General features: G+C 44.8%; 1 long non-coding RNA gene across 1 annotated transcript; it reads left to right on the top strand.

Moving 5' to 3' along the window:
* The first annotated feature begins 5315 nt into the window (after positions 1-5315).
* LOC125514692 lies at positions 5316-7048 on the top strand. Its single transcript, XR_007286561.1, has 2 exons — positions 5316-6436; positions 6704-7048. It is a non-coding gene; the product is annotated as an uncharacterized LOC125514692 (long non-coding RNA).
* The last annotated feature ends 4901 nt before the right edge of the window (positions 7049-11949 follow it).

The raw sequence follows: 11949 nt of genomic DNA, 5'->3' as shown, positions 1-11949 counted from the left end.
GATCGCCAGAGCGTCTCAATGAGATTTTGATGGTACCATCTCTTCTTGCTATTTGAGCTGCGACCGATGTCACTTGAACATCGACGGAGGTTCTGGTTCTGCGGACGGTCTTTGGCAAGCCGCTTTCATAGTGCGTGCGCGTTTAGTCTGCGTGGCTGTGTCCACGTTCGGATCACGTGCGCTTGCACCATCTTCTTTTGGATCAACACCTGCTCGGCGTGGATTATCATTGCTTTTTTTCACTTTCTTTTTGTTTCCTATCCGCCTTGGCATAGCTTCGGTCGTATGACTTTGCTAGTTGTCGGTGTGATTTTTGTGTGTGTGTGTTTGTGTTGGCTGTGTGCATCTTAGCTATGCAGAGGCCGGGTGTATGCTCTTTGTGTTTGTATCCCCTTGATGCTCCATATTGAGCTAATAAAATCCATCCTTTGTCGAAAAAAAGTACGGTAGCGAGGGCATTATATTTAGTTTACATTTTTAGAGATATCTATATTATGTGATACAAATAATACAATCATATGTATAGAGACCAGAAATTTCTATGAAAACATCTATAATTATTGGTTCCGTTTCACTAGCAAAAAACACCATAATAATGTCAGTATGTTCTTCTTTGTAAAGTTATACAGCTTAGATATGCCGCTGGACGATAGGTTGTTGTGCGCCTATTATTTCTTGGTAGGTAAAATTGTACTACTGCTTTATTGATCCATATTGAAAAGAGAAATGCTAGCTTCTGACCACAAGGACAAACACAACTAATGTCTTTAATTAGAGTGCAAAATTAACTCTATTTACCAACATCGCGTTAGCCAAGTCATCTTCTGGATCTTGATCAATCTAATAGCTTTTTTTGGAGAATATGCAGGAGAACTGCATGCCTATTGGAATTCACATTTACAAGGAGTTTGAAATCTTTGAGGAGACCTAATACCCCTCGAAAAGTCAACTTGACAACAGTCAGGTCAACAGTTTATTGTCGACTGAGCGAACGAACTAAGCGAGAACTGTTTGGGTCGACCCAGCCGAGGCTAATGGCGCTAAACAAGAGCCATCGCTAGACTTGTCATAAAAATGTATAAAATTTGAAGTCCCCCGAGCACAACTTTGCACTTTATCATCTGAGTCTGCTTTCTTTTCTCCTAGATTGCGCTGCTGCAGAGGTGGGCCATGGCTCGAGAATAATCATATACAAATGCTAACGATAGGATCAGTTTTTATTTGGGCCAGCGATGAAAAATCCTTTTTGTTTACCCTAACAACAAAAAGTATATTTTCACTTGGGGTGGCAACGATAGGGTACTGCTTTTGAAATTTTTGGTTTCCTGCCTATAGTTTCAGAATTTCATAAAGAACAAAAACAATCATGCTTTCGTCCATCAAATGCATCCGGACTTGGATAAAACCCCACATCCTGGAGGAAGACGCCATACCTTCCTGGGCTGCCTGCTCACCGCCCACACACACACGACATCAAATATATATTTTGCTTGTCTAAAAAAACATATATTTTTTTACTTTCACCACCAACCCTCTCTCTTCGGCCTTCTCTTCCTCCAAGCTTCTTCTCCTGCATCTTAACCCTCTCTCATTTCCCGCACTTCATTCTTTACATCCCATAATCTTGTTTTGATATTTCCACCTACATGCTTGATTGTGTGGTTTCTTTGGATGGCAAGGCGCCTATAAGTGTGTTGTACATGCCTACACGAAGCCCCAACGGGCTGTGCCCCCTTCTCCTCCAGCATAACATGTTCATCTTCGGTACCATGAAAAAGTGTCGTTGGCACCATGAGCGAGGTATCCATCTCTAGCGCAAACTTGCTCGAGGATATTGTGCAAATGGAATTGGCTACTAATCTTGCAGGTTCTGATGTACTCAAGCACATCCTCAGCTCCCCCGTTGTTGCAATGAAAGGTATGAGTCATGTTGAAGTACAAACCGTGGTAGCCGTGGGGTGTTGGTATCTCTGGTGGCTTCAAAGACAACTATCCATGATGAGAGGGTACCGTCGGCTGGCCGCTAGCCGGTCTCGATGCATGCTATAACAGCTAATGCAGCTTCATTAAGCAGACATAATGCCTCGGTAACAAACCAAAGATGTCCCAAGATACTCCCATAGTACTTCAAGTTAGGTGTGTGGACGCTTCCTTTTATGTTGACTTGGGCACAAGAGCGACCACATCGATTTTGAGGGATGCCAATGGATCTTTCGTTGGGTGGAACTGCACATTCAATGCATATGCAGCAGATGCGGCGACCATGGAGGCACTAGCCATGAAGGATGGACTCCACTTTTGGAAACCCCCTTTGAATCAATAGATTACAGGCAGAATCTAACTCTATGGAGGTGATTAGTTTCTAGAAAGGCCAATCACAGTAGTGGGACTTGGCGGCAGCGGTTTATGTGGATTTTCTGGACTCGACGATGCAAATTGGGACTGTTGAATACAAACATTGCTCGAGAGAAGTTAATGGTGTTGCCCATGAGTTAGCTAGCTTTAGTTATCAGAATAATATATCTTGTACTTGATGAAGATCCCCCTAGTTTCTTACTCGGAAAATTTGTGAATATTGCAAGTGTTGGTTAATTGAATAAATCTAGCAAAAGAAGGACCTTACTACATGCATGCATTGCAGTAGCAGTTACGGCTAAAGCAGTCTGTTACAAAGAAATCTAACAGACAGCCTAGCATCCCTTCGTACTGATCAAACCCATATTATTGTACTAATCCAATGGCCACCAAGTGGTCTGATGGGAAGCAATAAATCAGCAGTATGATTCCTAACAACTACCAAAGATATATACTAGCTTCTGACCACGAGGACAAACACAACTAATGCTTGTAATCAAAGTGAAAAATTTATGCCCTCAGCAACCACACATCAGCCTAGTTATGTTCCTAGATATCAATCGATCCGACAATTAGAATTGATATTGCTAATATGTCTTGTTTCTATGGAATTAGCATTCTTCAACTCTGGAAAGGAACAGTCGATCAATTTATTGCAATAATTTCCATTATTATTAAAATGGAATTTTAGTATACTATTTAGACAGTGTCAGTTGTTTTTCCTCTAGCGAAATACAATATCATTTTTCAATATTTGCGATCACATGACTTAGCACTGCCTAAATATGGCGAGTTAGTACTGTAGTACTAATTCTATTAGTGAAAATCAGTATGGCGACCACATGAGTCATGCTATTCCATTACTATCCAAGATTATCACTACTAGAAAAAAGCTTATAGGCAGACGTTTACTAGTAGTGCGGATTTATACCCCTCGCTACTGCTACTTACTAGTATCGCGAGTTTTTATCCCTCGCTACTACTAAGTTGATAGTAGTAGCACGGATTTTTACCCCTCACTACTACTAAGCGGTCTCTACCGTACCTCCCTGAGACATGTCATAGTAGTAGCGGGGGGTATAAACCCGCGCTACTACTAAGTGAATAGCTATAGCGCAGGTAAGATACCCACGCTACTACTGAGCGTATCCCTCCCTTGCCGCACCACTCCCACCCCGACCCTAAAGAAAAAAAATTCCGCTCCCACCCCACCAAACTCTCTCTCTCCAACCTCACCCCCACCCCTCAGTTGACTCATCTCCCCATGACCTCCTTGCCGCCGCCAGCTCCCACGCCGGCCGGTTCCGGCGAGCTCCGGCCGCGCGGAATACGCCCCCAAGCACCCCAAGCTCCGCCCCTCCCTCCCCTCCTCCCAGATCCGTGCCTCAAGGCCTGCACCCTTGCCTTGAGGCGGCGAGGGGGAAGGCGGCGGCGGAGAGGCAAACGGCGAGGAGGAGCAGCACGTGACTCTGCCACCCAACGGCCGCGGAGTCGTCGGTGCGGGCCGTCAGCCTCACCGAGAAGAGGAGCAGCATGGCGGCAAGGACGACGAGGGAGAGGGGTCGTGGCTGCGGACGAGGCGCGCATACAGGTCCCTCCCGCAGGCGCTGTCGGGGCGAAAGGCGTTTCTAATGACGAAGAAAGTGGTGAGATTAATCCTGAGCTGTTCCCTAGTAGCGGAGAGAATCCTGAGCCATTTAAGAAATTTAGATCTCCAATCATCTCACTATCCCTCAATTTAATATATTCTTTTTCAATCGAGGATATGCAATTTTTCTTGAGTTGCTGAAGACATTGGGGTATGCCTCCGGTTAATTAGCCTGAGCATAAGGGAAAATGTTTAGCCTGCGAACTTAACATATGTGCAGTATGCATGTGCCCTCCATGGTAGAAACTGCCATTTTTTTTGTTAAACAAGAGTCCATGTTGGCTGAGTCGTGGATCATTTAGAACCGTCTAGTTCAGTCCCTGCCTGTTTATGAGCTTCACATGGCCTCCCATGGTAGTTTCTGAAGGCAGGACAAACAATGTGAAAATGAGAACAGATGTACGGGCATGGTTTTGTACAGGTGTTAGGTAAGTGTTTTTGCTGATTGTGTGAAATTTTGCAGGTACTGGTAGCATGCTATATTAATGCTTTGGACGAAATTACATTATTTGTCACCCCTGCTCAGCTCAGAGAGGTACCTCATCCCGTCGTCCCCTGATCTCTGAATCTCAATGCTTTGGACGAAATTACATTATGAAACTTATATGCAGTAAGGCCTAGATTGGCAGTGTAATTTTTAAAATACCGCAGTATTCGAAAAATTCGGCATCATGTTTAACTAGTGTGGAGCATGCTATGCAGAGGCCTAGTTTGCCATGTTGATAATTGTGAGTTACAAACCAAGCTTTCAGTTTGAGAAAAAAGAGGTCTGGACCTCTTTTTCCAGAAGTTAGAAACAAACATTGTATCAAGAATACAAGTGAATATGAAACTACTGTTGTTGGTTTAGCCAAACACCTCACAGTTTTCAAAACTACAGTTTTATAGAAACCATAGTATTCTGATTGAGCTAAGCTAGCAGTGTATCTTCACCTGTGGGAATCAAGGTGCATATGCTCCTTGTCTTTTTTCACATTCTAGACTAGATTGAATAACAGGAATTGCCAATCAAAAAATGTTAGTTCATTTTACGGCCTTTTGTAGCAAAAGAAAATGAAAAACACAAAAAATGTTTGTTTCTCTGCCTTTTGTAGTAATGGAGAATGAAAGTCACAAAAATGTTTGGAGGAGTGGTCTCTGTGATTTGGGGGTAGTGGCCCGGGTGTGGTCGGGCTCGAATTCTCTGCTATGGGTTTGGAGGAGTAATGTTTCTGGTTCTGCAGATATTCAAGCTCTGGCGGACGGAGTGTCTGTGCGTGAGCAGCGAGACGGCGGCTAAGGCTAGCGTGGAAGAGGTACTCTTCAGTTGCTTCATTCGGTTTTACTTAGTTTTGTGTCCTTGTTGGATGTACATGTACCCCAGTTAAACATGTGTGGTGCTCGCTTTGCCCAATTTTCTGTTTAAGGATTAGCTATTGTAGGGCAGATGCTATGTAGAGAATCAATTAATTTCCTCTAGAAATGCTCGAGTGGTGATTTGGCGAAATTTGGAAATACTAGTTCTGCATCATGGCATGGATACTGTTAAGGGAGATATCATCTTTTTATCCAGCCAAAGCGCATATGCGAAGCCTTTGATTCGAGGTAAAAATGGTGCATCGCCTCTCCCTACAAGGTGTTAGTTTTAGCATCTAGTTCTGCATCATGGCTGTAAACTGAACTTGGTTCAGTTAAAAACTGCAATGTCCAATTTGGACAGCAAGCTTAGATCTGAAAAATGAGTTAGCTAGGCTTAGAATTTTGAGTTGGCCCCTTTACATAAGTTTTAGATAAAGTTCCAAGGTTTCTTTAGAGTATTTATTTGTGTCGTTTGGATGTACGGTTTGAGAGCAGCCATCAATTTAGTTTGTTGTCCCGAAATATATGTTCCTGAGTACAGTATTTTGATATGGGAGATTAGGCCCTGTTAGAGGTGGTATTAAAATAAAGTTACAACATGAAAATTTTAGAGGCTGTTCTGTAGATACTTAAACACATATCACTTGTCAGGTTTCGTTCGTTATATTAAATACTATGAAATTATCAAAGTGGGCTGTACTATGTTGGACAGAATTTTATGTTTGGACTTGGATGAATGTAACCAGACTTATACTCTCAGATTTTGTCATAGTTGATGGTGTGAGGACTTATAATGTGATAAAGTATATACGTTGTTGCAACACCAAAATCAGTGAAATATATTTTCTTTTTTTGCTGCCGATGACATCTCCATAAAGTAAGGATTTAGATAACATCATATGTTCAGAGTTCAGTTCTTTTCTTATCTGGAACTAACATATTTTACAATGGGCATGATGGATGTTGCAGGTTCATTGATGACAGCCAAGGGTTCATGCTCGGAAACGACTACATCTTGCTCCATGTTGTCGGCTCAGCTAGAGTCCTTAATCATGAGGAGATGGGACACGTCGATTGTTAGAGTACACTTGACAGGTGCATTTTGTGAAATTCCAGCCAGAAGATTGATAGCATGCTTGCCTGCTTGTTCTTTTCAGTTCAAATAAATGTTCCTTTTCTTGTTGAATCCAAAGTAGCTAGCGGAGATCAAGCGGAAAGATTGTTGATTGTCCCAAAGTTCTTGGACCATTTACTTTGAATAGCCAGTGAGGAATTAAGCAAATATTTTTGGCATGAGCCCCTTTAAATTGCTAGATGAGAAAGAATCTTAACTTAATTAATGGGTCTTGTGAATTGGCGCAGGGGTGATCGACGCTGACTAGCGCAGCCGGTGGGTGTTGTGCTCTTCAACCACTCAGAGGCGGACTTCTCCGTGAAGCTGGTGGCCATGTCGCGTAGATGATTGTCCAGGTGATTCGACGCCGGAGGTCGCCGAGGTGGTGGACCTCGACGCCACCGTCCGGGGGAGGGAGGATTCGGGTCCACCGGCGTCTAAGCTCCGAGCCTTGGTAGATACATCTAGGGAAGTTGTCTGTTTAGGTTGGTGATGGAACACCAGGGAAGGTACCCACCTTTCGATGATCATTGTGTGTGTCTGAAGTTAAATGGAATCTTGAGAATGTTATGTGACGTTGGTTTGGTTTGCACTGGACGTATTGCCATCCATGAATACTACATCTAACTTTTATTTTTTTAATTCCTAAATTATTAGTAGTAGTGTGGGAAACAAATGAGCGCTACTAGTAGTTAGGTTAGTAGTAGCGTGGGAAATAAGAAATGAGCGCTACTAGTAGTTAGGTTAGTAGTAGCGTGGGATATAAGTGAGAGCTACTAGTAGTTAGGTTAGTAGTAGCGCGGGTGCACCTGCGCTGCTACTAACTTTTAGCTGTAGCGCGATACTAGTAGCGCGAGTACCCGTGCTACTAGTAGCATTTTACCCGCGCTGCTAGTAGCCTTTTTCCTAGTAGTGTATACTTCAGTTGAGTACACGCCCATTTGGATACAACATTGATTCCTTCGGTGCTAATTGTTGTTCCTCTAGGGAAGTATCAGCTTTCTAGAGCTTGTTATACATGAATCACACTTGTGTGATGTCTACTTTCATGGAAGATCTTAGCTTTTAGTGACTTGCTACCTTGCAAGATAGACATTTGCTTCCTTTATGTGGAGGACCACACATTCTTTTTAAAATTTAACATATTCAACATTTAACATGGGATATAACACAATGTATATGTATACCCAAAATTTATATTACTGCAATATTAAGCATTCTTGACATATAAGTCGAGAATGAAATATCTTTAATAACAAGCATCTAGCTAAAATGTTCATAACTCAGGAATAACAAATAATCAAGAGATTAATCGGACCAAGTACTATCAAGTCCGTTCTCCATGAAAGCAACAATTTTTTAATCATATTTCATTTTCGTGTTACTTAGTGAGAGGGCTATTGGAGGATGTTACATCGTATAACTCAAATTTGTTGTCTCCAGTTTCATCAGAGATTTTCTTCAAGAATATCCATACTAGCAATGTAACACCCACGATGCGGCTATATCTCCCACGTGTCGAGGCACGACTTAGAGACATAACCACATTGTGGTTTTGTCGCAAGAGGGGTAATCTTCACACAATTCCATGTACTGAATAAGAAAGGGATAAAGAATTGGCTTACAATCGCCACTTCACACAAATAACAAGTTAAACATACATCATCCAGAATACAATCAAGGTCCGACTACGGAACCAAAATAAAAGAAGACAACCCCAAATTCTAGATCCCCGGTCGTCCCAACTGGGCACCACTACCGATCATCCGGAAAAGACACATAACAACGACCAAGATCTTCATCAAGCTCCCACTTGAGCTCGGTTGCGTCACCTGCACTGGTATCATCGGCACCTGCAACTGTTTGGAAGTATCTGTGAGTCACGAGGACTCAGCAATCTCACATCCGCGAGATCAAGACTATTTAAGCTTATGGGTAGGGTAAGGTAATGGGGTGGAGCTGCAGCAAGCACTAAGCAAGTATGGTGGCTAACATACGCAAATAAGAGCGAGAAGAGAAGCAACGCAACGGTCGTGAAGCTAGAAGTGATCAAGAAGTGATCCTGAAACTACTTACGCACAACCATAACACAAGAACCGTGTTCACTTCCCAGACTCCGCCGAAAAGAAACCATCACGGCTACACACGCGGTTGATGCATTTTAATTAAGTCAAGTGTCAAGTTCTCTACAACTGGACATTAACAAATTCCCATCTGCCACATAACCGCGGGCACGGCTCTCGAAAGTTTATGCCCTGCAGGGGTGTCCCAACTTAGCCCATCACAAGCTCTCACGGTCAACGAAGGATATTCCTTCTCTCGGAAAGACCCGATCAGTCTCGGAATCCCGGTTACAAGACATTTCGATAATGGTAAAACAAGACCAACAAAGCCACCCCATGTGCCGACAATCCCGATAGGAGTCGCATGTATCTCGTTCTCAGGGAAACACCGGATGAGATAGGCTATGAGTAAAACCAGCCCTCGAATTTCCCCGAGGTGGCCCCGCGGGCGGCTCGATTCGGACCAACACTTAGAGAAGCACTGGCCCCGGGGGGGGGGGGGGGGTTAAAATAAAGATGACCCTCGGGTTGGCCGACCCAAGGGAAGAGTAATAGGTTGTAAGGCAAATGTAAAACCAAGGTTTGGCCTTGCTGGAGGAGTTTTATTCAAAGCGAACTGTCAAGGGGTTCCCATAACACTCAACCGCGTAAGGAACGCAAAATCAAGGAACATAACATCGGTATGACGAAAACTAGGGCGGCAAGAGTGGAACAAAACACCATGCATAAGGCCGAGTCTTCCATCCTTTACCAAGTATATAGATGCATTAATTAAAATAAGAGGTATTGTGATATCCCAACATATCCATGTTCCAACACGGAACAATCTTCAACTTCACCTGGAACTAGCAACACTATAAGAGGGGCTGAGCAAAAGTGGTAACATAGCCAAACAACGGTTTGCTAGGAAGATGGCTTAGAGGCTTGACATGGCAATATGGGAGGCATGATATAACAAGTGGTAGGTAGCGCAACATAGCGATAGAACGAACAACTAGCAAGCAAAGATAGAAGTGATTTCGAGGGTATGATCATCTTGCCTGAGATCCCGCAAGGAAGAAGAATGAGTCCATGAAGTAGAAAAATGGACGTAGTCGAACGGATCCTCATAAACGCAACGTTACCGAAACTAACAAGAAGAAGCAACAACGGAAAGAAGCAAAAAACATGGTAAACAAATATCACATAAACATGGCATGATGCACAATCAAGTATGATGCATGTCCGGTTTAAAGAGGCATGGCATGGCAAAGTGCACAAAGAATACTATAAATTGAGCGGAGCTCAATATGCAACGAGTTGAATATTGACGAAACACCACATTCAATTATTTAGTTCTCTCTCGGTTATGTACCCAACAATATTAAATGTTATTAAACATGGCAAGGGGTGAAGCATATGAAAACTACCTATCTAGTCAAGTTTAAATGAGACTGAAAATAACAAACAACAAATCCGGTAAATCCCCATATGCATATTTTAAGTTTGGTACTGTTCTGCCCTAAATAATATTTTAGAGTTGTTAAACATAATGCCACCATGTTAAACTATGCATTTTCTACCCCATTTACATATAAAGTTTATTAAAAATGGAGCTACGATTATTTAGTTATGAATAAAGCATTTTAGCATGGCATTTAAGCAAATTAATGCAAACAGAAGTTTAAACATTTTAAACATAGATGAAAGTGGCATATTATGAAACTAGACAAAATTCTAAGCATTTTCCATATATAGTTTGTTTAATTCCGATGCATGGGTGAGAAGTTATTAGATGCATGATTCTAGGGACTAAACTGCAAAACTGGTTTTCCATGGATAAAAGCTAAATTCGCAGAGCCAAAAAAAACATAGGCGGGATGAAACTAGGTGGTCTGAGCGCTCACTATGGGCCAGGCCCAGTTGGGTGAGAGGGGCAGCTGGGCCGCGGTCAACGGGCGAAGGGGAGGCGGGCCGGTTGCTGGGCCTTGGAGGACGAGCGGGGAGCTGGGCCAGGCTAGGGCGTGTGGTGGCCCACGCGAGCGAGAGGGGGCGAGCACTGGCATCGTCCTTCTCCCATGCACCTCACGGGCAGAAGACCATGGCGGCGGCGCGACAACGCTCCGACGACGGCGGGGATCCGGTGGCGCTGGCGAGGCCAGGAACGGGTGCGAGGCGGCGGATCCAGCCTCAGGGCGCCAGATCTGGTCGACGGCGAGGCCAGACGGCAAGGAGGCACGGATCTCCACCGGCGAGGACGACCTGCGTGAGAGAGAGAGGATGACACATGGAGGAGAGGGGTAGGTCAGAGAGGAGGGAGAGGGCGACGGGGCTCCTTCCTGGGGTTCGCCGGCGAGGGCATTTCGACGGCCGACGGAATGGAGGCGAGGCGCAAGGTGACGCGGTCGGGCGGCTGGAGCAGGCGAGCTCCCTGGCGCGGGCGCTCGGGCGGCGGCGGTGGAGTGCTCGTGGCCCGATGGGCTTCCCAGGGCCCGATCCGGGTCCTGGCAGGCCCGTGGCGGTGGGAGGTCGGCTGGGACGCGTGGCGCGTGGCGCGCGCGGGTTGAAGGAGGGCGCGGTCAGGTGGCGGCGGGGCTAATGGAGGCGTGACAAGTGGCGGCGAAGGACTTGACCGGCGCGGAAAACGAGGCAGAGGTGGGAGGTGGTGGCGGCTGAGGGTTAGGGGAGGCTAGGGGTAGGGTTTTTAGACTAGGACTAGTCCAAAAATGGACTAGGGGGTCTATAAATAGCAGATTTTGCAAGGGTTTGGGTCTAGGGGGGGTTCTCTGGACCCTCCGATGCCGATCGGACGGTTTCGGACGTGAGGGGGGTAGGTTGGCTGCAGGTGGGCTGTGCTAGAGGGAGATGGGCTGAGAAGAGAGGGGAGAGATGCAGCCCGGCACGGTTTCCAGAGACCGAAAACGTCCGACGAAAAGACCAGCTATATTGCCGCTACAGTTATCCGTTGGGGCATCAAACGAACTTCGAATGCGATTAAACTTGGCAGGCGGCCTACTAACAACATAACAACACCGCATGCCAACTTTCAACCCATTCCGAGAACATTTTTCGGCCACTTAAAAATAATGTTTCGGAGGTGCCGCGGGCGCATGCAAGTGTGTCCCTGGGCTCAAAACGGGCAACAAAAGAACTAGGAGACCCGGACGAGTGCAAGTTTTGAAAATATGATGATGCGATGCACATGATGACATGGCAAGATGCAACACACAAGCGAATGACAAGGCCACAACAGCGCATAACTGAAAGACACCTGGCGCAGCGGTCTCGGGGCATTACATAGCAAGTAGAAGTAGACTTTCTAGTTCTAGTGCCAATTTTCCAATCTTTTCTGCTAATGGTGTTTAGGCTAGTCCTTCATGGATGTTTTTTCTTGATCAACCATAGATATATCTATTGCATTTACACGAACCTTCATAGGTTTTTTTTACTGT

The sequence above is a fragment of the Triticum urartu genome, chromosome 6, assembly GCF_003073215.2.
Source record: "Triticum urartu cultivar G1812 chromosome 6, Tu2.1, whole genome shotgun sequence".
NCBI lineage: Eukaryota > Viridiplantae > Streptophyta > Magnoliopsida > Poales > Poaceae > Triticum > Triticum urartu.
Note: the sequence above shows the minus strand (reverse complement) of the source record. Positions and strands in the feature narration are given on the sequence as shown.